The sequence below is a fragment of the Ricinus communis genome, chromosome 2 (assembly GCF_019578655.1).
Source record: "Ricinus communis isolate WT05 ecotype wild-type chromosome 2, ASM1957865v1, whole genome shotgun sequence".
NCBI classification, from domain to species: Eukaryota; Viridiplantae; Streptophyta; class Magnoliopsida; order Malpighiales; family Euphorbiaceae; genus Ricinus; species Ricinus communis.
In genome coordinates, this window is record NC_063257.1 from 18,562,450 (window position 1) to 18,585,607 (window position 23,158).

The following is a 23,158-nucleotide window of genomic DNA, read 5'->3' on the forward strand; positions in this document are numbered from 1 at the left end:
CCCAAAAGGGACCTAAGTGATGGAATTCTAAGGTTGATTTTATAAACTGCCAATCTTGCTACCCGTGCCTAAATCCTGAATCAAACTCCGCTCCTCTCTCGAGCTCACTGAGTTCCTAAATCTGCACTAACCTAATGGAATCTCTTCCTATCAGATTATTACAGTTTTTTTTGTTTCTTTTATTTATTTTATTATTTTTTGATTGATTGGTGGTTGTTTGGTTGTCGGTTTCAAGTAGTATACGACCAGGAGCTCTAACCCTGATCCCATAGCACCCTTATCCGACCCTAAGCGCTCTCTCAGATTATTGAGACGATGTTTGCAGGCAGCTGAGGAGGAGGACGGAGTTACAGTTCAGGTTCAAGGAACTAACGTGATGGAGAACCTCAACCCCCAGGCCGATGAGGATGAGAGGACGATGAACGAGTTTGCTCGACCATCTTTGGATGGGACGAAAACTAGTATAGTCAGACCTGCTGTAGTGGCCAACAATTTTGAAATAAAAGCCAACGTGATCCAGATGATCCAGCAGAGCGTGCAGTTTGGAGGATTGCCCAGCGAGGATCCTAATGAACATATCTCTAATTTTTTAGAGATTTGTGACACATTCAAGATAAACGGAACAACCGATGATGCCATTCAGCTGAGATTGTTTCCATTTTCCTTGAGGGATAGAGCTAAGAGATGGTTGCAATCCCTTCCACAGCAAACGATTACTACCTAGAGGGCGTTGGCTGAAAAAATTTTATATAAGTATTCTCCTCCCTCTATGCTAAACTTAGAAATGACATATCTTCTTTTGTGCAGTTTGATGATGAAAGCATGTACGATGCATGGGAGAGGTTTAAAGATCTTTTGAGATGCTGCCCACATCACGGATTGCCAGTGTGGATGCAGGTTCAGACCTTCTACAGCGGGTTGAACCTTACAACGAGGCAGATGGTGGATGCTGCAGCAGGTGGGGCACTAAATAGTAAGACACCCAAGCAGGCTTAGAACCTGATAGAGGAAATGGCCATGAACAACTATCAGTGGCAATCCTCTAGGAGCCGACCAGGAAGACAGGGAGTGGTCAACCAAGTGGACTCTATAGCAGCCTTAGCAGCTCAGGTGGAGCTTCTAGCCAAGAAGATTGACCAACTCCAGATGCTGGTTCATGCAGCGAACGTTGGCTGCGAGTTTTGTGGTGGCCCACATTATAGTGCGAACTGTACTGCGGGAGATATGTTTGCTTCATCCTCTACTACTTTTCCATCTAATTATGCTCTGTCTTCTGATTTTGAGCAGGTTGACTATATGGGGAATGCCCCAAGGCAGCAGAATGATCATTACAGCAATACATACAACCCTAGGTGGCGCAATCATCCCAATTTCAGTTGGAGGAACAATAATGCTTAAGGTCCACCTGGTTTTCAGAGACTTCATGAGCAGCCACAGCAACATTCAGCTAGGCCTGCACAAGCTCCTCCTCTACTAGAAAAGAAGTCAAATTTAGAGGAGCTTATGATGAAGTTTATGACGTCTACGGAGATGAGGTTCCAGTAAACTGATAGTGCGCTTAGGAACCAGCAGGCCTCGATTTAGAACTTGGAGGCCCAGATTGGCCAAATCTATAAGATGTTCTTTTAGAGGCAGCAAGGAGCGCTCCCGAGCACCGCTCAATCTAACCCGAGGGAGCACGTGAATGCCATCACTTTACGTTCAGGTAAGTTAGTTTCAGCTCCTTCTAAGCCTGTTTTTTATGACGCCACTATTGATGTGCAGGTTGAGTTAAGCAGTAAGGTTAGGGAACCTAAGGGAAGACAGGTGAAATCAATTCCAGTCAGGGAATATGAACCTAAGATTCCTTATCCTGGTAGAGCTAAACAAGCAGAGGCGAAAGAGCAGTTCAGTAAGTTTTTAGATATTTTAAGACAACTGCATATTAACTTGCCTTTTATTGATGCATTGGAGCAGATGCTGAAGTATGCAAAGTTCTTAAAGGACATACTTAGCAGAAAAAGGAAGTTGGAGGAGGTCGCCTATGTTCAGCTTAACGAGGAGTGCTCAGCGGTGTTTCAAAACAAGTTGCCAAAGAAACGTTACGATCCAGGGAGTTTCACTATTCCCTGCACTTTAGGTAATTTGTGTGTTGATGATGCATTAGCTGATTTGGGGGCTAGTATAAATGTCATGCCCACTAGTTTGTTCAATAAGCTAGGTTTGGGGGAGGCAAAATCCACTAGGATGTGCATTCAATTAGCTGACCGTTCTGTTAAGCTTCCTAGGGGAATTGTGGAAAATGTGCTAGTTAAGGTAGATAAGTTCATATTTCCTGTGGACTTTATAGTTTTGGATATAGACAATGAGCATGGTGTACCATTAATTTTGGGGAGACCTTTCCTTGCCACAGCTAGAGCTAAAATAGACGTATTTGAAGGGAAGTTAGAGCTTAATGTAGGGGATGACTGTGTCACTTTTAGTTTACCCTAATTTGATAGTTCTTCCACTAACCATGTTCATGCCATTTGTAGTATTGATGGAATTGATATTGCATATAATACACAACTATAAGATGTACAAATGGATGATGCTATACATGTTTTTCCCCTAGTAGTATGTGTTATTCATCTGAAAAAAACAACTTGTATCAATATGAGACTTTGTGCTATGATAGACCCGAGAAGGGTAGTTGCTAGTTTGTTTTTGATAGGTCACTTAGCCGGAATTTGGAGTGAATGAATGGACATCCCAAATCAGTCCAGAGAGCGCCTCCTTGGTCATCTACCACACACATCAGACCTTCTCATTGCGCTGATATGCCTCGAGCCCCAACTTACATTGAGCCTACCTTCTTAATTTGCCCGCGATGCAGGAATGCTGATGCAGAGTCTAGTTAGACGACTCGAACAAAAAGAAGCGTCTTCGGGAGGCATTCCCGAATCTATTTTTGCTTTCTGAATTTTTGGACATTTTCTTTTTTATTTTATTTTATGTAGTTATTTGTAGTTAGATATTTCAGTATGTTTTTAGTGAGTTTGATTTTAAGGAGATGCTATCTTATTGAACCTTTTACTAGATGTTGCTTAGGATGTGTTTATTCTTGAGTTTTGCAAGAGTTAGCCTACTTGATGCTCGTACGTAATTTTGAGGACTAACATATTTTGAAGTGTTAAAGTACACATCAAGGGCTGTATCTAGTAGACTTTCTAGTTTTTATCTCTTTTTGTCATCTTGTTTTTCTCTTAGTTTTCCAATTTCTTTTATGGACTCCCATAATTAGCTTCATTTTACGTATTTTATTCCTTTTATTTTGGAGTGCCTAACTTGTTCACATTGAGGACAGTGTTTTTCACAAGTGTGGGGTAGGTACCGTAGATTTGTGCAGGTACCAATTTTGTCTTTGTTGTTTTTATCTTGTTTTAATTTCCCTTATTGATTGAGTCCTTTCATTATTACTGTCCTTATCTTGAGTTTTGTTTTAATCGAGTAGTTAATGATTTTCTTTCTTCTGAATGGACTCTTATTGCTTGTATCAAATCTTTATGGGAAGAAGGCAATGAACGAATCTCTTAGTTTTAATCAAGCCAGGTAAAACTAGTGTTTTTCCTTAATCCTTTCATTTCACTTTATCTTGGATATAGAACACTGTTATTTTTTATGCGTATTAGATTGTTTGATTGTTTAAACTTTGGTTTGAGAATTCATGCAATTTTATCCCACTCAATGGTGAGGCTTTATACTCCATTCTATTTTTGATTAGTGAGCATTATGCAGAATTTTTATTTCTAGAACTTGCTTTGTGATGACTTTTAAGATTACATGAATTGTTGATAGTCATGAGATGATTTGGGCACTTAGGTATTACACAATTTGGCCAAAAGCCTAACCCGGTTTTTTTCCCTTAGTGAACCCATTTTGAGCCTTAGCCTTTTTCTTTCATTATAAATTACATCTGACACTCATTTTACCACTTCTATTCATTCCACCATTCTTTCTACCATTATTGCTGGAAATAATGTACGTTTATGCTGCATTTCATTTTGGATCAATTTGCATATATTCACTAAGTTACTAGATTTTTTCATAGATGCTCCCTTCAATCCAAATGATACATATCATTTTACATTGAGCATTTGTATTACTTCATCCTGCGTTTTGTTGTTGCAGGAATAAAAAAAAAAGAATTAAAAAAAAATTAGAATAAGGGTTTAGTTCGAGCATCATCTTATTATTAGAACAACTTAGTGTTTAATTTTGGTACAGTGTTTGATCCTTGGCTATATTCTTGCATTACCTGCATAATTTTCCAGCAACTTTCAGCTTACTTTCCATATTCTCCGTACCCTACCATTAACCCTATTACAACCTGGCTCAAGACCCTTTGATCATGTTTATTGACTATTTCACAGTAGTGGAGATCAGATCTATAAGCAAGCCTATGGTAAGCACTTTTTCTGTACTTTTGCACCGAGAGCTTGGTAATATTCTTCTCACCTATATACACTTGTGTGTTTCGAGTGACATCTTGTAAGGCATGGTTCTCAAATTCTCAGTTTAGATAGTTTATCATTTTAATTTTAGCAGCTTTATTAACTTTGTTCTTTGTTTCAAGGATTTAGTAATTTGGGGGTTTTAAGGAAATTCATCACGGAGTTTCGAGACTTGTTTTGAGTTAACCTTCTACAATGTATTTGATTGAGTCATTTGGTTTCTGTTTGAGGAGAGAGTTGTTGAATGCTTGAGGACAAGCAAACTCTCAAGTGTGGGGTAGTTTGATGTAGATGATTCTATGCATGCATCGATCGCTTATCGCCGTTTATTCAGCGTATTTGAGTCATATTTATTCTGTTTTATCGCATCATGGTATGTTTATGAATTTTTAGGTTTTCGGACTCGATATGATTGATTGATTCTGGGGTAGAAACCAAGCTATTTGGATGATTTATGCGTATTAGATGCTTATCGGAGTCGATTCCTTATTGGCGCGCAGTTTTGAGGCTTTTGCACGACCTCCCTTGGAGAATTTTGGAAATTTTGCATTTCATGGAGGTTGGTGCCCGTTGTACGCATCGTGCATATTTGCACGGCCCATGGCACGGGCCGTGCATATATGCACGGGCTATGCATATTTGCACGGACCGTGGCATGGGCCATGGCACGACGAGACGGGGTTCCGCTTCTGAATTCTAGACTTCTCTACACGCGCGACCTTCACTTCTGCACCTCTGCTCTTGACATTTTGGGAGGCCAACGTCAGTTCAAAGGATTGATTTGAGATTCAAAGATTGAGCCAGATCGATCCGAGATCATCCGGCTGAGGTCGGCTCACTGGCACCCCGCGACATTTTGTCAGACGAAGAAGAGCGTTGTAAGCCATTTTTTCGTTATTTATTTATTATGAGTAGCCAGGATTCCGGCCTATCGTTCATCTTTGATGGTCATGTTTAAATATTGGATTTTTTTTTGCCATTTTTTAATCTTCTTACTGTTTAGTAATAAAATTTGATTCAATTAATTTGAGACGTTAAATTTGATTCAATTAATTGTCTTCTTACAGTAAGAAGATTACAAAAATGGCAGATAACAAATCCAATATTTAAACACAAACCATCAACAAAGATGAACCCTAATGGGTTTAGCAATCCTAGCTACTCATAATGAAAGAAACAAATACAAAAGGAAATAAATAATGAAAAGAAAATGAAACATATAACCGCCTTCATCGAATCGAATGGAATGTCGAAGTGCCACTCAAACCAGCCTCAAGTATGGATCTCAGATGTCTCGGTCAATCGTCTAGAAACTTCAATCTTTGCTTGAATCCTCTAAATCAATCCTTTCAACTGATGTTGGTCTCCCAAAATGTCAATAACAGAGGTGCATAAGTAAGGGGTCGCGCGCGTAAAAAAGTTCAGAAATAAAAAATGGAACCATGTCTCATTTTACGTGCGCCTATTTATAGGCAGAAGTGCCATAGCCGTGCCATGGCCCGGGCAACGGGCACCAACCTCCATGAAATGCCAAATTTTCAAAATTGTCCAAGGTCGTACAAAAGCCTCGAAATGTGCGTTAACAAGGAATCAACTCTGATAACATCTAATATGCATAAATCATCCAAATATCTTTATTTCTACCCGTAAATCAATCAATATCTATCAAAGAGTCCGAAAACCTGAAAAATTCGTAAACATACCAAAGTGCGATCAAATAGGAATAAATATGACTCAAATATGCGAATAAATGACTGATAAACAGTCAATAAACATGCATAGAATCATCTACATCAGGTATATTTTTAAGTATGAGAAAACAGGTGTAACACCCGGAATTTTTATATATTTAATAATGAGTTTTTATTTAAGTTAATTTTAGCTTCATTATTATTGGGTTTAATTTGAAATGATTTAATGAAAAATTTAATATTAATCAAATAAATGAGTTATTTTCTATACCCAATTAGTTTGAAATTTTAAGAAATTATTCAAGTAAATTATTTGAGAAATGATTATATTTTGGTTATTCAAAATTTTTTCCAAATGCATATTTATATAAGTAAAATTATATATTGGAAAATTTTGGAAGAAATTATAAAGGATGTTTTTATAAAAGAATTTTGGGAGAATTGGTATTATAATTGATTATTTAATTTAATTGTGTGTTAGGACTAAATTGGAAATTTATTTTGGTATAAGGATTGAAAGTATAATGTTATTTTTATGGGGTTTTAATGGAAATTTGTGAGTTTGGTATTTCGTGAAATAAATATGTCTACGGTGGGTATTTTGTAATTGTGTATTTTCAATAATTCGGATTTGGCCCAAATTAAATAGTTAGGGGCTTAATTGAAAGGCTAAAAAGAAGTTTGGGGGTTAAATTGGAATTCTGCAGGATGAAATTGTAACTAATTAAGAAAGTTAAGGGACCAAATTGTAGTAAGGAAAAGTTCGGGGGCCTAATGTTGATATTGAAAGAAATGGAATCGGGAAGAGAGAAAGTAGATCGGAGAGAGAGAGAGAGAGGGCGATGGCCAAGAAGAAGGGGAGGAAGGCGGCGCGGCGCTTGTGGCGCTTCTGGCGCGGTCCGTCGGAGCTGGCCGGAGAACGCAGTCTGGCAATAAAATCGCGCTGGGAGCGGCCTTCGAGGTCGCTCCTACCGCTTCCGGCGGGTCGAGTGGCGATCGGCTCCTCTCGGCAAGGGCTCTCTTTTGGCGAAGTAACGCCTGTGGTGGCCGGAGACGGAAGATCCGGTGGAGAGAGAAAGTAGGGGGCAGCCGATTTTTCGACTTTTCCGGCGAGCTCCGTGAGGATGGACGATCGGAGGACGTATCCCGACTCTCCTCGGCTCAAGCTTCGCGATGGCACCGGCCAGGGCGATCGGGCTTCGCTTCCGAATCGACGGTCGAGATCGTCCGCAAATCTCCGGATGATCGGGTGTCGGATCGGAAAAATTGGAAGCGGGGATCGCCATCAGCTGCCGCTGTGAGTCCGATGGTGTGTTCGGATCGTCGATCGGACTCCGGCGGCCGGAGGCGAGTCGACCGAGCGATCGAGCGGCTCGGTAATTTTCTTTGGCCCGTTAATTTTAGAAATTCTTGGTTTAATTGTGTCTATTGGATGGTATTGAGTATTTGATGATATTGTGAGTCAAAATAATTGTCCGCCGTTTGCCCCGCCTTGTGTTTTGTGCTGTGTGGCGGAGTCGGGAAATAGTGAAGTTTGGGACCCGACTCCCGTTGTTTAAATTGTTGGATATTTGAAGTGTTCTTCTGGAAGGTCCTGGACCCGTTTTTACAGGGGGTAATGTTCGTGTTGTAGGGGAGGTTCACGGATTTTCAGAGAATTCTCCAGTCGAGATTCTTAAGGAGTCTAGACCTAGGATTAATGATCGATTGTTTCAGCGTTTTGATAAATTGTTTTCCGTGAATAGATTGTCAGTTCGTTCGGCTCGCTCCTACCGAGGCACCGGAGCAGAGCTAGGAGGTCGCCAATCCTGTGAGTTAAAGTCATTTAATCTTTGCGCTATTGCTAGTCTGATTTTAATATGCTATTTAGAATTTGTGCTTAATATGATTATTAGTATCGCAAAATAAATGATTTCACTTGATTATTAATATTTGAAATAATATAAATATTATTATTAGTATGTTATAATAAGATAAACGTTATTATTTTTCCCCTCACAAATTGCACGTTGTTTTACCTTAAATCTTTAATCTTTATTTCGATATGTGTTGGTTGAGTTCATCAGATAATGATATTTATTATATGTGATGATTGTGTCTTGGGAAACGTGGCTTGTAGAACATGCCGCCTGATGGGTTACATCAGGACTGCGTGCTCACCGGTAATGATCATGGACATGTAATAAGATTTTCATGGGTTTGCCCTGGTCGAGCATGGCTCTCTGGGCTGATTTGTGTAACTTGCCGGAGGTAAGGTCCCTGGTCGAGCATTGCTTCCTGGCCGGCTTATTTGGATATTTAAGTGACCGGACTAGAGGTAAGGTCCCCGGTCGAGCATTACTCTCGGGCAGTCTTATTGGATTAAGAGAGCCGAATGGCTACTAGATTTCTTATTTGGATACTTAAGTGACCGGACCGGAGTAAGGTCCCTGGTCGAGCATTGCTCTCGGCCACCTTATTGGATTAAGAGAGCCGAATGGCTACTAGATTTCTTATTTGGATACTTAAGTGACTGACCGGAGGTAAGGTCCCCGGTCGAGCATTGCTCTCGGGCGCCAGTCTTATTGATTAAGAGAGCCGAATGGCTACCGGATTTCTTATTTGGATACTTAAGTGACCAGACTGGAGGTAAGGTCCCTGGTCGAGCATTGCTCTTGGGGCGCCAGTCTTATTGGATTAAGAGAGCCGAATGGCTACTAGATTTCTTATTTGGATACTTAAGTGACCAGACTGGAGGTAAGGTCCCTGGTCGAGCATTGCTCTCGGGGCGCCAGTCTTATTGGATTAAGAGAGCCGAATGGCTACTAGATTTCTTATTTGGATACTTAAGTGACCAGACTGGAGGTAAGGTCCCTGGTCGAGCATTGCTCTCGGGGCGCCAGTCTTATTGGATTAAGAGAGCCGAATGGCTACTAGATTTTGGGGTTTAGGGTTCTACCGAGCCACTCGTCCCGTAAAAGTAAAAATATATTTTTATCTATTCATTTATTAATTTATTGTGGTATGATTATAATATGGATTGTATTTACGTGCATGGTTGATATTTTGATTCGAATGATTAATATTTTATGTGAAGGAAATAGTAGGGTATGATTATAGTATGGTTTGATATACTGATTTGAATAATCTATGTTTTTTTTTTAGAAGAAGCAATAGTCTCTAGATTATTTGATTTTAACTCACTCGAGACCGATACCCATTTATGTTTTTTCGATTCGCGGATCGTTAGTTCTTCCGCGACTCTTATTCAGTAACCCGACTCCTTCATGATTGGGTGATGTATTTGATTTGGTATGTAAATTGGTAAATCTTAGATTCTCCGCAGTAGTAATAGTAGATGTATCAGTTGTAAATTTTCTGAGTTTCAGGTCTCGCCTAGTTTTTTTTTCTGGCAGACCGAAGTATTTTTGTAGAATGTAGCTATTAAGATAATTTGTGGTTTTAACAATATTAATTTGAGATGAGATTTGTTTAAATCAGTGAGTGTCAGGCTTACTACGGGTTTCGGTGGCCTTAAGCCTACCCATTCCCTAGTGCCGGTCACGGGCCCACGGGTGGGGTCGTGACAACAGGGTTATTTCTTTTAATATAAGAATTAACCCCGTGAGAGGGGTATATTTATCAATATTAGAAACACAACCACATAAGAGGGATCTATTTGTGAGTATGATAAAATAATCCCATAAAAAGGGTATATTTGTCAATATAAGAAAACAACCCTTTAAGAGGTTTATATTTGTGAATATGAGAAAACAACCCCGTAAGAGGGTTATATTTCTGAATATGAGAAAACAACCTCGTAAGAGGGGTATACTTGTGAGCATGAGAAAACAACACCATAAGAGTATATCCTTTAATGAGATAATAACCTCGTAAGAGTGGTACATTTGTTAACATAGCAAAACAATCCCGTAAGAGGGGTATAGTTGTCAATATAAGAAAACAACCCCGTAAGTGGGGTATATTTGTGAGTATAATGAAACAACACCATAGCAGGGGTATTTTTTAGAATATGGGAAATCAACAATGTAAGAGGGGCATATTTGTAACTTTGAGAAAATAACCCAGTAAGAGGGGTATGTTTTTTAGTATGAGAAAACAACCGCGTAAAAGGGATAAAATTTTTTTAATATGAGAAAACAATCCCATAAGAGGGATATATTTGTGAATATGAGAAAACAACCTTGTAACAGGGGTATATTTTTTAATATGAGTAAACAATCTCGTAAGAGGGGTATATTTGTCAATTGAAGAGTACAATCCCGTAAGAGGAATATATTTTTAAGTATGAGAAAATAACCCATAATGAGGGTATATTTTTTAATATGAGAAAATAACCCCGTAAGTTGGGTATATTTGTGAGTATGAGGAAACAATATTATAAAAGTGGTAAATTTATAAATATGAGAAATCAACCCCATAAGAGTGGTATATTTATGAATATTTAAAAACAACTCCGTGAGAGGGGTATGTTTGTGAGTATGATAGAACAACCCTGCAAAAGGGATGTATTTGCCAATATCAGAAAACAACCCCAAAAGAGAAGTATATTTATGAATATGAGAAAACTACCCCATAATGGGGGTATATTTTTTAAGATGAGAAAATAATCCTATAATGAGGGTATATTTTTTAATATGAGAAAATAACCCCGTAAGAGGGGTTTATTTGTCAAGATAAGAATACAACCCCATAAGTGGGAAATATTTGTAAGTGCGAGGAAAGAACGACGTAAAAGCGATATATTTGTAAATTTGAGAAATCAATCCCATAAGAGGGGTATATTTGTGACTATGAGAAAACAACTCTGTAAGAGGGGTATATCTGTAAGTATGATAGAACAACCCCGTAAAAGGGGTATATTTGTGGATTTAAAAAAATAACCCGTAAGAGGGGTATATTTATGGATATGAGAAAACCACCCGTAAGACTGGTATATTTGTGAGTAATATAAAAAAGACTAGATAATAGGGGCATATTTTTTAATATTAGAAAATAATCGTGTAAGAGGGATATATTTATCAATATTAGAAAACAACCCTGTAAGTGGGGTATATTTGTGAATATGAGGAAACAACCCTGTAAGAGGCGTGTATTTGTCAATATTAGAAAAAAACCAGTAAGAGGGGTCTATTTGTGAGTATGATAAACCAACCCCATAAAATGAGTATATTTATCAATATAATAGAACAATCCCGTAAGATGGGTATATTTGCGAATATGAGAAAAAAATCCCGTAAGGGGGGTTTATTTGTGAATATGAGAGAACAACCCAGTAAGAGGGATATATTTGTGAGTATGATAGAATAATCCCGTAAAAGGGCAATATTGGTAAATATAAGAAAACAACCCCATAATAGGGGTATATTTGTGAATATAAGAAAACAACCTCGTAAGAGAGGTATATTTGTGAATATGATTAAACAACCTCGTAAGTAGGATATATTTGTGAATGTAAGAAATCAACTCCGTAAGAGGGGTATATTTGTGAATATGAGAAAATAACCCCGTAAGAATGATATATTTGTGAGTATGAGAAAACAACTGCGTAAAAGGAATATATATTTCATATGAGAAAACAACCTGGTAAGAGCGGTATATTTGTCAATATTAGAAAACAACCCCGTAAGAGGGTAATTTTTGTGAATATGACAAAATAAACCCATAAGACGGGTATATTTTTTAGTATGAGAAAATAACCCTATAATGGGGGAATGTTTTTTAATACCTCATAAAGGGGGTATATTTATAAAAATTAGAAAACAAACCCTTGAGAGTGGGTATTTTTCAATATGAGAAAATAATCTCGTAAGAGGGGCATATTTGTGAATATGAGAAAACAACATCATTAAAGGGGAAAATTTATGAATATGAGAAATCAACCCCGTAAATGGAGTATATTTGTGACTATGAGTTAACAACACTGTAAAGGGGGTATATTTATGAATATAAGAAATTAGCCTCGTAAGTGGAGTGTGAGAAAACAACCCCATAATAGGGGCATATTTTTTAATATGAGAAAAGAACCTCGTAAGAGGGATATATTTGTGAATACGAGAAAATAACCCCGTAGAAGGATACATTTATGAGTATGAGAAAACAACCATGTAATAGGGGTAAATTAGTTAACATGAGAAAACAATCCCTTCATAGTGGTATTTTTTGTTAACAGAAGAAAACAACCTCGTAAATGGAGTATATTTATGAGTATAAGGAAACAATGCCGTAAAAGGGGTATATTTATGAATATGAGAAACCAACCCCGTGAGAGGTTATATTTGTTAATATAACAAAATAACCCCATAGGAGGGATATATTTGTGAATATGAGGAAACAATTCCGTAAGTCGGGTATATTTGTGAGTGTGAGTAAAAGACGCCGCAATAGGGATAGATTTATGAATATGAGAAATCAACCCTATAAGAGGGCTATATTTGTGAGTATGAGAAAATAACCCCATAGTAACTGTATATTTTTTTAATATGAGAAAATAACTCTGTAATTGGAGTATATTTGTGAGTAGGAGGAAACAACATCGTAAAAGGGGTATATTTATGAATATGAGAAAACAACTACGTAAGAGGGGTATATTATATAATATGAGAAAACAACCCTTTTGGAGGGGTATATTTATTAACAGTAGAAAACAACCCCGTAAGTGGAGTATATTTATGAGTATGATAAAACAACATCGCAAAAGGGGTATATTTAAGACTATGAGAAATCAACCTCGTAAGTGTGGTATATTTGTGAATATGAGAAACCAAGCCTTTAAGAGGGGGTCTATAAATGAATATAAGACAAGAACCCCGTAAGAGCGGTGTGTTTATGAGTATGAGAAAACAACCCTGTAAGAGGAGTATATTTGTGAGTATGAGAAAATAGCCTCGTGAAAGGGATATATTTTTTAATATGTGAAAACAACACAGTATGAGGGATATATTTGTAAAAATTAGAAAGAAGCCCTTTCACAGGGGTATGTTTGTGAGTATGAGAAAACAACACCGTAGAGGGGTATGTTTGTGAGTATGAGAAAACAACACCGTAGAGGGGTATGTTTGTGAGTATGAGAAAACAACCCCGTAAGAGGGGTATATTTGTGAGTATGAGAAAACAACCCCATAATAGGGGTATTGTTTTAAGATGAGAAAGTAACCCCGTAAATGGAGTATATTTGTGACTATGAGTTAACAACGCCGTAAAAAGGGTATATTTATGAATATGATAAATCAACCTCGTAAGAGAGGTATATTTGTGAATACGAGAAAAAAACCTCGTAAAAGGGGTATATTTTTTAGTATGAGAAAACACCATCGTGAAAGGGGTATATTTTTTAATATGAGAAGACAACACCATAAGAGGGGTATATTTGTAAAAATTAGAAAATAACCCCGTGAAAGGGGTATATTTGTGAACATGAGAAAACAACCCCGTAAGAGGGATATATTTATGAATATGAGAAAACAACATCGTTAAAGGGGAAAATTTATGAATATGAGAAATCAACCCCGTAAGAGGGGTATATTTGTGAGTATAAGAAAACAACCCCATAATAGGGCCATATTTTTTTATTATGAGAAAACAACCCCGTAAATGGAGTATATTTGTGACTATGAGTTAACAACGCTGTAAAAAGGGTATATTTATGAATATGAGAAATCAACCTCGTAAGAGGGGTGTATTTTTCTGAGTGTGATAAAACAACCCCATAATAGGGATATATTTTTTTTAATATGAGAAAAGAACCCTGTAAGAGGGGTATATTTATGAATATGAGAAAATAACCCCGTAAGAAGGATATATTTATGAGTATGAGAAAACAACTGCATAATAGGGGTAAATTATTTAACATGAGAAAACAACCCCTTCAGAGTGGTGTATTTGTTAACAGAAGAAAACAACCTCGTAAATGGAGTATATTTGTGAGTATAAGGGAACAATGTCGTAAAAGGGGTATATTTATGAATATTAAAAATCACCCCGTGAGAGTGTTATATTTATGAATATGAGAAAATAACCCCATAAGAGGGATCTATTTTTGAATATGAGGAAGCAACCCTGTAAGTCGGGTATATTTGTGAGTGTGAGTAAAAAATGCCGCAAAAGATATATTTATAAATATTAGGAATCAACCCCATAAGAGGGCTATATTTGTGAGTATGAGAAAACAACCCCATAGTAACAGTATATTTTTTAATATGAGAGAATAATTTCGTAATTGGAGTATATTTGTGAGTGTGAGAAAACAACGTCGTAAAAGGGGTATATTTATGAATATGAGAAAACAACTTCATAAGAGGGGTATATTATTTAATATGAGAAAACAAGCCGGGGGAGGGGTATATTTATTAATAGTAGCAAACAACCCCGTAAGTGGAGTATATTTGTGAGTGTGACGAAACAACATCGCAAAAGGGGTATATTTATGACTATGAGAAATCAACCTCGTAAATGTAGTATATTTGTGAATATGAGAAACCAACCCTATAAGAGGGGTCTATAAATGAATATGAGACAAGAACCCCGTAAGAGGGGTATGTTTGTTAGTATGAGAAAACAACCCCGTAAGAGGGGTATATTTGTGAGTATAAGAAAACACCCTCGTGAAATGGGTATATTTTTTAATATGAGAAAATAATACCATAAGAGGGGTATATTAGTCAAAATTAGAAAACAACCTCGTGGGAGGGGGCATATTGGTGAATATGAGAAAATAACCCCGTAAGAGAGGTATATTTGTGAGTATGAGAAAACACTCGCGTAAAATATGTGTATTTTTAATATGAGAAAACAACCCCGTAAGTGGAGTATATTTGTGAGTATTACAAAATAACGTCGTAAAAGGGGTATATTTAGGACTATGAGAAATCAACCTCGTAAGTGTGGTATATTTGTGAATATGAGAAACCAACCCTGTAAGAGGGGGTCTACAAATGAATATGAGACAAGAACCCCGTAAGAGGGGTATGTTTGTGAGTATGAGAAAACTACGTCGTAAGAAGGGTATATTTGTGAGTATGAGAAAACGACCCCATAATAGGGGTACTGATTTAAGATGAGAAATTAACCTCGCAAATGGAGTATATTTGTGACTATGAGTTAACAACGCCGTAGAAAGGGTATATATTTATGAATATGATAAATCAACCTCGTAAGAGAGGTATATTTGTAAATATGAGAAAAAAACCCCGTAAAAGGGGTATATTTGTGAGTATGAGAAAACACCCACGTGAAAGGGGTATGTTTTTTAATATGAGAAAACAACATCGTAAGAGGAGTATATTTGTAAAAATTAGAAAACAACCCCGTGAAAGGGGTATATTTGTGAACATGAGTAAACAACCCCGTAAGAGGGATATATTTATGAGTATGAGAAAACAACGTTGTTAAAGGGGAAAATTTATGAATATGAGAAATCAACCCCATAAGAGGGGTGTATTTGTGAGTATGAGAAAACAACCCGATAATAGCGCCATATTTTTTTAATATGAGAAAACAACCCCGTAAATGGAGTATATTTGTGACTATGAGTTAACAACGCTATAAAAAGGGTATATTTATGAATATGAGAATCAGCCTCGTAAGAGGGGTGTATTTTTCTGAGTGTGATAAAACAACCCCATAATAGGGGTATATTTTTTTTAATATGAGAAAAGAACCCTGTAAGAGGGGTATATTTATGAATATGAGAAAATAACCTCGTAAGAAGGATATATTTGTGAGTATAAGAAAACAACCGCATAATAGGGGTAAATTATTTAACATGACAAAACAACCCCTTCATAGTGGTGTATTTGTTAATAGAAGAAAACAACCTTGTAAATGGAGTATATTTGTGAGTATAAGGAAACAATACCGTAAAAGGGGTATATTTATGAATATCAGAAATCACCCCATGAGAGTGTTATATTTGTGAATATGAGAAAATAACCCCATAAGAGGGATCTATTTTTGAATATGAGGAAACAACCCCATAAGTCGGGTATATTTATGAGTGTGAGTAAAAAATGCTGCAAAAGAGATATATTTATGAATATCATAAATCAACCCCACAAAAGGGCTATAGTTGTGAGTATGAGAAAGCAAATCTAGTATATTTTTTAATATGAGAGAATAACTTCGTAATTGGAGTATATTTGTGAGTATGAGGAAACAACGTCGTAAAAGGAGTATATTTATGAATATGAGAAAACAACTCCGTAAGAAGGGTATATTATTTAATATGAGAAAACAACCCGTTTAGAGGGGTATATTTATTAATAGTAGAAAACAACCCCATAAGTGGAGTATATTTATGAGTATGACGAAACAACATCGCAAAAGGGGTATATTTATGACTATGAGAAATCAACTTCGTAAATGTGGTATATTTATGAATATGAGAAACCAACCCTATAAGAGGGGTCTATAAATGAATATGAGACAAGAACCCTGTAAGAGGGGTATATTTATGAGTATGAGAAAACAACCCTGTAAGAGGGGTATATTTGTGAGTATGAGAAAACACCCTCATGAAATGGGTATATTTTTTAATATGAGAAAACAATACCGTAAGAGGGGTATATTAGTAAAAATTAGAAAACAACCCCGTGGGAGCGGTATATTTGTGAGTATGAGAAAACACTCGCGTAAAATAACTGTATTTTTTAATATGAGAAAACAACGGTATATTTATGAATATGAGAAATCAATCTTGTAAGAGTGTTGTACTTGTCAATATAAGAAAATAACCCCATGAGTCGGGTATATTTGTTAGTATGTGTAAACAACACGGTAAAAGTGATATATTTATGAATATCAAAAATCAACTCCGTAAGATGAGTATATTTGTGAGTATGAAAAAACAACCTCATAATAGGTGTATTTTTTTTAATATGAGAAAACAACTTTGTATTTCGAGTATATTTGTGAGTATGAGGAAACAACATAGTAAAAGTGGTATATTTATGAATATAAGAAATCAATCCCATGAGAGGGGTATATTTGTGAATATCAGAAAAACAACCCTGTAAGAGGAGTATATTTGTGAGTATTAGAAAATACCTGCCTAACATGGGTATATTTTTTAATAAGAGAAAACAACCCCGTAAGGAGGATATATTTATAAAAATTAGAAAACAACCCCTTGGGAGTGGTGTATTTTTGAATATGAGAAAATAACCTCGTCAGAGGGGTATATTTGTGAATATGAGAAAACAATGTCGTTAAAGGGGAAAATTTATGGATATAAGAAATCAACCCCGTAAGAAGGGTATATTTGTGAATATGAGAAAACAACCCCATAATAGGGCCATATTTTTTTAATATGAGAAAACAACCCCATAAATGGAGTATATTTATGACTATGACTTAACAACGCTGTAAAAAGGGTATATTTATGAATATGAGAAATCAGCCTCGTAAGAGGGGTGTATTTCTGAGTGTGAGAAAACAATCCCATAATAAGGGTATACTCTTTTAATATGTGAAATGAACCCCGTAAAAGCGGTATATTTGTGAATATGAGAAAATAACCCTGTAAGAAGGATATATTTTTGAGTATGAGAAAACAACCGCGTAATAGGGGTAAATTATTAAACATGAGAAGACAATCCCTTCATAGTGGTATATTTGTTAATAGGAGAAAACAACCTCGTAAATGGAGTATATTTGTGAGTATAAGGAAACAATGCCGTAAAAGGGGTATATTTTTGAATATGTGAAATCAACCCCATGAGGGGGTTATATTTATGAATATGACCCCATAAGAATAATATATTTGTGAATATGAGGAAACAGCCTCGTAAGTCGGTATATTTGTGAGTGAGTAAAAAACGCCGCAAAAAGGATATATTTATGAATATGCAAAATTGACCCCATAAGAGGGCTATATTTGTGTGTATGAGAAAACGACCCCATAGTAACGGTATATTTTTTAATATGAGAAAATAACTCGTAATTGGAGTATATTTATGAGTGTGAGGAAACAACGTCGTAAAAGGGGTATATTTATGAATATGAGAAAACAACTCCGTAAGAGGGGTATATTATATAATATGAGAAAACAACCCGTTTAGAGAGGTATATTTATTAATAGTAGAAAACAACCCCGTAAGTGGAGTATTTTTATGAGTATGACGAAACAACATCACAAAAGGGGTATATTTATGATTATGAGAAATCAACCTCGTAAGTGTGGTATATTTGTGAATATGAGCAACCAACCCTGTAAGAGGGGGTCTATAAATGAATATGAGACAAGAACCCCGTAAGAGGGGTATGTTTGTGAGTGTGAGAAAACAACCCCGTAAGAGGGGTATATTTGTGAGTATGAGAAAACAACCCCATAATAGGGTTATTTTTTTAAAATGAGAAAGTAACCCCGCAAATGGAGTATATTTGTGACTATGAGTTAACAACGCTGTAAAAAGGGTATATTTATGAATATGATAAATCAACCTCGTAAGAGAGGTATATTTGTGAATATGAGAAAACAACCCCGTAAGAGGGGTATATTTGTGAGTATGAGAAAACACCCTCGTGAAAGGGGTATATTTTTTAATATGAGAAAACAACACCGTAAGAGGGGTATATTTGTAAAAATTACAAAACAACCTCGTAATAGGGGTATATTTTTGAATTTGAGAAAGCAATCTTGTAAGAGTGTTGTAGTTGTCAATATAAGAAAATAAACCCATGTGTCGGGTATATTTGTCAGTATGTGTAAACAACACGGTAAAAGTGATATATTTATGAATATCAGAAATCAACTCCGTAAGACGAGTATATTTATGGGTATGAGAAAACAACCTCATAATAGGGGTATATTTATTTAATACGAGAAAACAACTCTGTATTTCGAGTGTATTTGTGAGTATGAGGAAACAACATAGTAAAAGTGGTATATTTATGAATATAAGAAATCAACCTCATGAGAGGGGTATATTTGTGAATATCAGAAAATCAACTCTGTAAGAGGAGTATTGTCACGACCCGTTTTGTGGGCCCGTGACTGGCACCTAGGGAATGGGTAGGCTTAAGGCCACCGAATCCCGTAGTAAGCTTTACCAATCAATAATTCAAATAAAAAGATAATAAAATATCATAATTCATGACTAACATGGCATAATTAAATCTATCTAATCTTAAAACATCTCACGTTCATCATAGACGAGAAAAGTCACAACAATTTGAAAGTATTCTACTGTGGAAGGTTTAGAGTATAAAATAACAAAAATATGGAAGTACAGGTTATTTACAAAAAGTCCGAAGGAGGAGAAGTCAAACTGTCACAATAGGATGGCGAAGAACTCTAATCACACCGAAAAACAAAAGACCGCCCGGAGTGAGTTAAAATCAAATAATCTTGTGACTATAGCAGTCTTCTCAGAAAATAATAATTATTACAATCAGTATAACATACCATGTACATCAAATACTAGTCATACTACAATCATACCATAATCTTAAAAATAAAATACATTGTTACATTTGTGAGACGAGTGGATCAGTAGAACCCTAGCCCCAATTACTAGCGTACCTTTAGGCTCTCTTAATTCCAACAGTGTCCGGGCGCCTAGAGAGCAAGCTCGACCATGGTCCTTACATCCAGCCCTGAACACTTGATTCCCAACTAAGCCGATGCCCGAGAGCATTGCTCGACTGCAGACCTTTCTCCTAAATTAACTTTCATAGCCTAGAGAGTTATACTCGACCAGAGCAAAAATCCATAATAACCTTGTTACCTGTCTTTAATCATTACTGGTGCACACGCGGTCTTGATGTAACCCATCAAGTGGCATGTTCTACTGAAGCCTCATCCTAATATCACAATCAACACATATATAATAATCATAGTCTAACATAATCATTCAACACATACCGAAATAAAGATTTAAAATTTTAGGGAAAGCAAATATGTAATTGTGTGTGGAAATAATAATAATGATTGTATTAGTATAACATTAACTACCAAAATAATGATATAATATTACTGATAATAATATTAAAATTATTCTCAATAATTAATAATTAAATGAAATTATTTATATTGCGATACTAATAATTATGTTAAACATAATTTCTAAAGTAGCATATTAAATTTAGACTTGACAATAGTGCAGAGATTATGTGACTACAACTCATAGTTCTAACACGCCCTTGATGGAGTCAAGGGAAGGCTGGATTATCTAGTCATGAAAAATATTCAATTAATAGAAATTCTTAAATTTTTCCTAAACCTAAACTCTTAGAGTAGACTGCCTAAAGTTAATTTAGTGTCCAAAATTCGGCAGAACTTTCCCTAAATTACATACCCCCTGTAAAATGGATTCAGAACCTGCCAAAGACACATCAAATATGTTGGAATTAAATAATAGGAGCCGGGCCACAAGAATTTTATTATTAGAAGAAGACGGTCGCAGCCGACGGAGAGGAGGAGAAGGCCAATGGCAGAGTAGCTCGGGCACGCAAGTGAGGTGAGGCAGCCGACGGGAGAAGGGAGAAGGGAAGAAAGAGAGGAGGGAGAGAGGAAGAGGGAGGAAGGAAAAAGAAATAAGAGGAGAGGAAAGAGGGAGAGAAGGGAGGGAAAGGGAAGAAAGAAAAAGAATTTTATTTTTTATTTTTTATTTTATTATTATTATTATTATTATTATTATTATTATTATTATTTTATTTATTTATTTTCTTTTTTGAAAAACTGGGTATTATAAGTATATTTGTGTGTAGTAGAAAACACTTGCCTAACATGGGTATATTTTTTAATATAAGAAAACAATCCAGTAAGGGGGGTATATTTATAAAACTTAGGAAACAACCCCTTGAGAGTGGTGTATTTTTGAATATGAGAAAACAACCTCGTAAGAGGAGTATATTTGTGAATATGAGAAAACAACATCGTTGAAGGGGAAAATTTATGAATATGAAAAATCAACCCTGTAAGAGGGGTATATTTGTGAGTATGAAAAAACAACCCCATAATAGGACCATACTTTTTAATATGAGAAAATAACCCCGTAAATGGAGTATATTTGTGACTATGAGTTAACAACGCTGTAAAAAGGGTATATTTATGAGTATGAGAAATCAGCCTCGTAAGAGGGATGTATTTCTGTGTGAGAAAACAACCCCATAATAGGGATATATTTTTGTAATATTAGAAAAGAACCCCGTAAGAGGGGTATATTTGTGAATATGAGAAAATAACCCCATAAGAAGAAGAAACTAATGGATTGATATATATATATATTTTTTTTATAACAAAACAAGAACAAAACACATAGAGCTTAATTTGATTGAAACGTCTCAAAGACTTTGATCAAGCAAACTAAAGGAAACGAAATAACAAAATAAAGATATCACAAACCAATTTATCTAGAACGTCTCGAAGACTTTAACCAAACAATTTGACAAAGAGAATAAGATGAAGAGAAATCTTAAAACAAAAGAGTATGTGAGTAGAAGAACAATGAAGATAACAAATAGGATACGTAACCAAACCTTGTAAGCTAGTTCTGATACCAAATGATGTAAACCTTCTATGGAAGAGAAGATTATACACCAAGATCAATACTTATAAGGTTTGCCAAAAGTTCTTTCCGGAACTGTCACCCTTATGTATAAAGAAGTAAGATCAATAGCTATAATGAGATGAACTTAATTAATCCTAGAAACTAACAAGTTAATATGATTAAATTAAGGTAGAAGTGAAATCAAAACCTAAACAATAAGCTTTAATCTCAAGAACACTCAAAGAAACTCTTTAAGCAAAAACAAGGTTTTCTATTCAATCAATGATATATCTGCTTTTGCCGAATTACATAGCTCTATTTATAGAGTTTAAAAAAAATAATCCTAATCCTAGAATGACTAGGATATGCGGCCAAGATTCCTAAATCAACAAAACTAAAAGAAAAGAAAACTCGTATTTTGACTTGAACTTGTTAAAAGAAAACTCTTATTTTGACATGGACTTTGACTTTGAATATTCAACCTTGGACTTGGGCTTTACGTTTGGGCTTGAATTCAACATAAATCAGATCTGATCTTCATATCTTCATGTTGGGCTTTAATCCATGAATAAAATACAATTAATCAAAGTTGAATCTCGGTAGGACTCCTAATTGGATTAGGATTCCTAGTGGAAATAGGATTCCTTTTGTCGCATGAGCTCTTGATGTCATCAGGACTCCTTGCTGGATTAGGATCTTTAGTGGAATTAGGATTCTTTGTTGAAGTAGGATTCCTTGTGCTACATGGGTTCTCATCAGGTATATTTGTTAGTATGTAACAACACGGTAAAAGTGATATATTAATGAATATCAGAAATCTACTCCGTAAGATGGGTATATTTGTGAGTATGAAAAAACAACCTCATAATAGGGGTATATTTTTTTAATATGAGAAAACAACTCCGTATTTCGAGTATATTTGTGCGTATGAGGAAACAACATAGTAAAAGTGGTATATTTATGAATATAAGAAATCAACCTCATGAGAGGGGTATATTTGTGAATATCAGAAAAATAATCCTATAAGAGGAGTATATTTGTGAGTATTAGAAAACGCCTGCCTAACATGGGTATATTTTTTAATATAAGAAAATAACCCCGTAAGAGGGGTACATTTATAAAAAATTAGAAAACAACCCCTTGAGAGTGGTGTATTTTTTAATATAGGAAAACAACCTCGTAAGAGGGGTATATTTGTGAATATGAGAAAACAACATCGTTAAAGGGGAAAATTTATAAATATGAGAAATCAACCCCGTAAAAGGGGTATATTTGTGAGTATGAGAAAACAACCCCACAATAGGGCCATATTTTTTTAATATGAGAAAACAACCCCACAAATGGAGTATATTTGTGACTATGAGTTAACAACACTATACAAATGGTATATTTATGAATATGAGAAATCAGCCCGTAAAAGGGCTATATTTGTGACTATGAGAAAACAACCCTATAGTAACGGTATACTTTTTAATATGAGAAAATAACTTCATAATTGGAGTATATT

General features: G+C 35.8%; 1 non-coding gene across 1 annotated transcript; it reads right to left on the minus strand.

Annotated features, from left to right (window-relative positions):
* Positions 1 to 774: 774 nt before the first annotated feature.
* On the minus strand, positions 775 to 881 carry LOC112536067. The gene has a single exon (XR_003080135.1). It is a non-coding gene; the product is annotated as a small nucleolar RNA R71 (small nucleolar RNA).
* Positions 882 to 23,158: the final 22,277 nt, after the last annotated feature.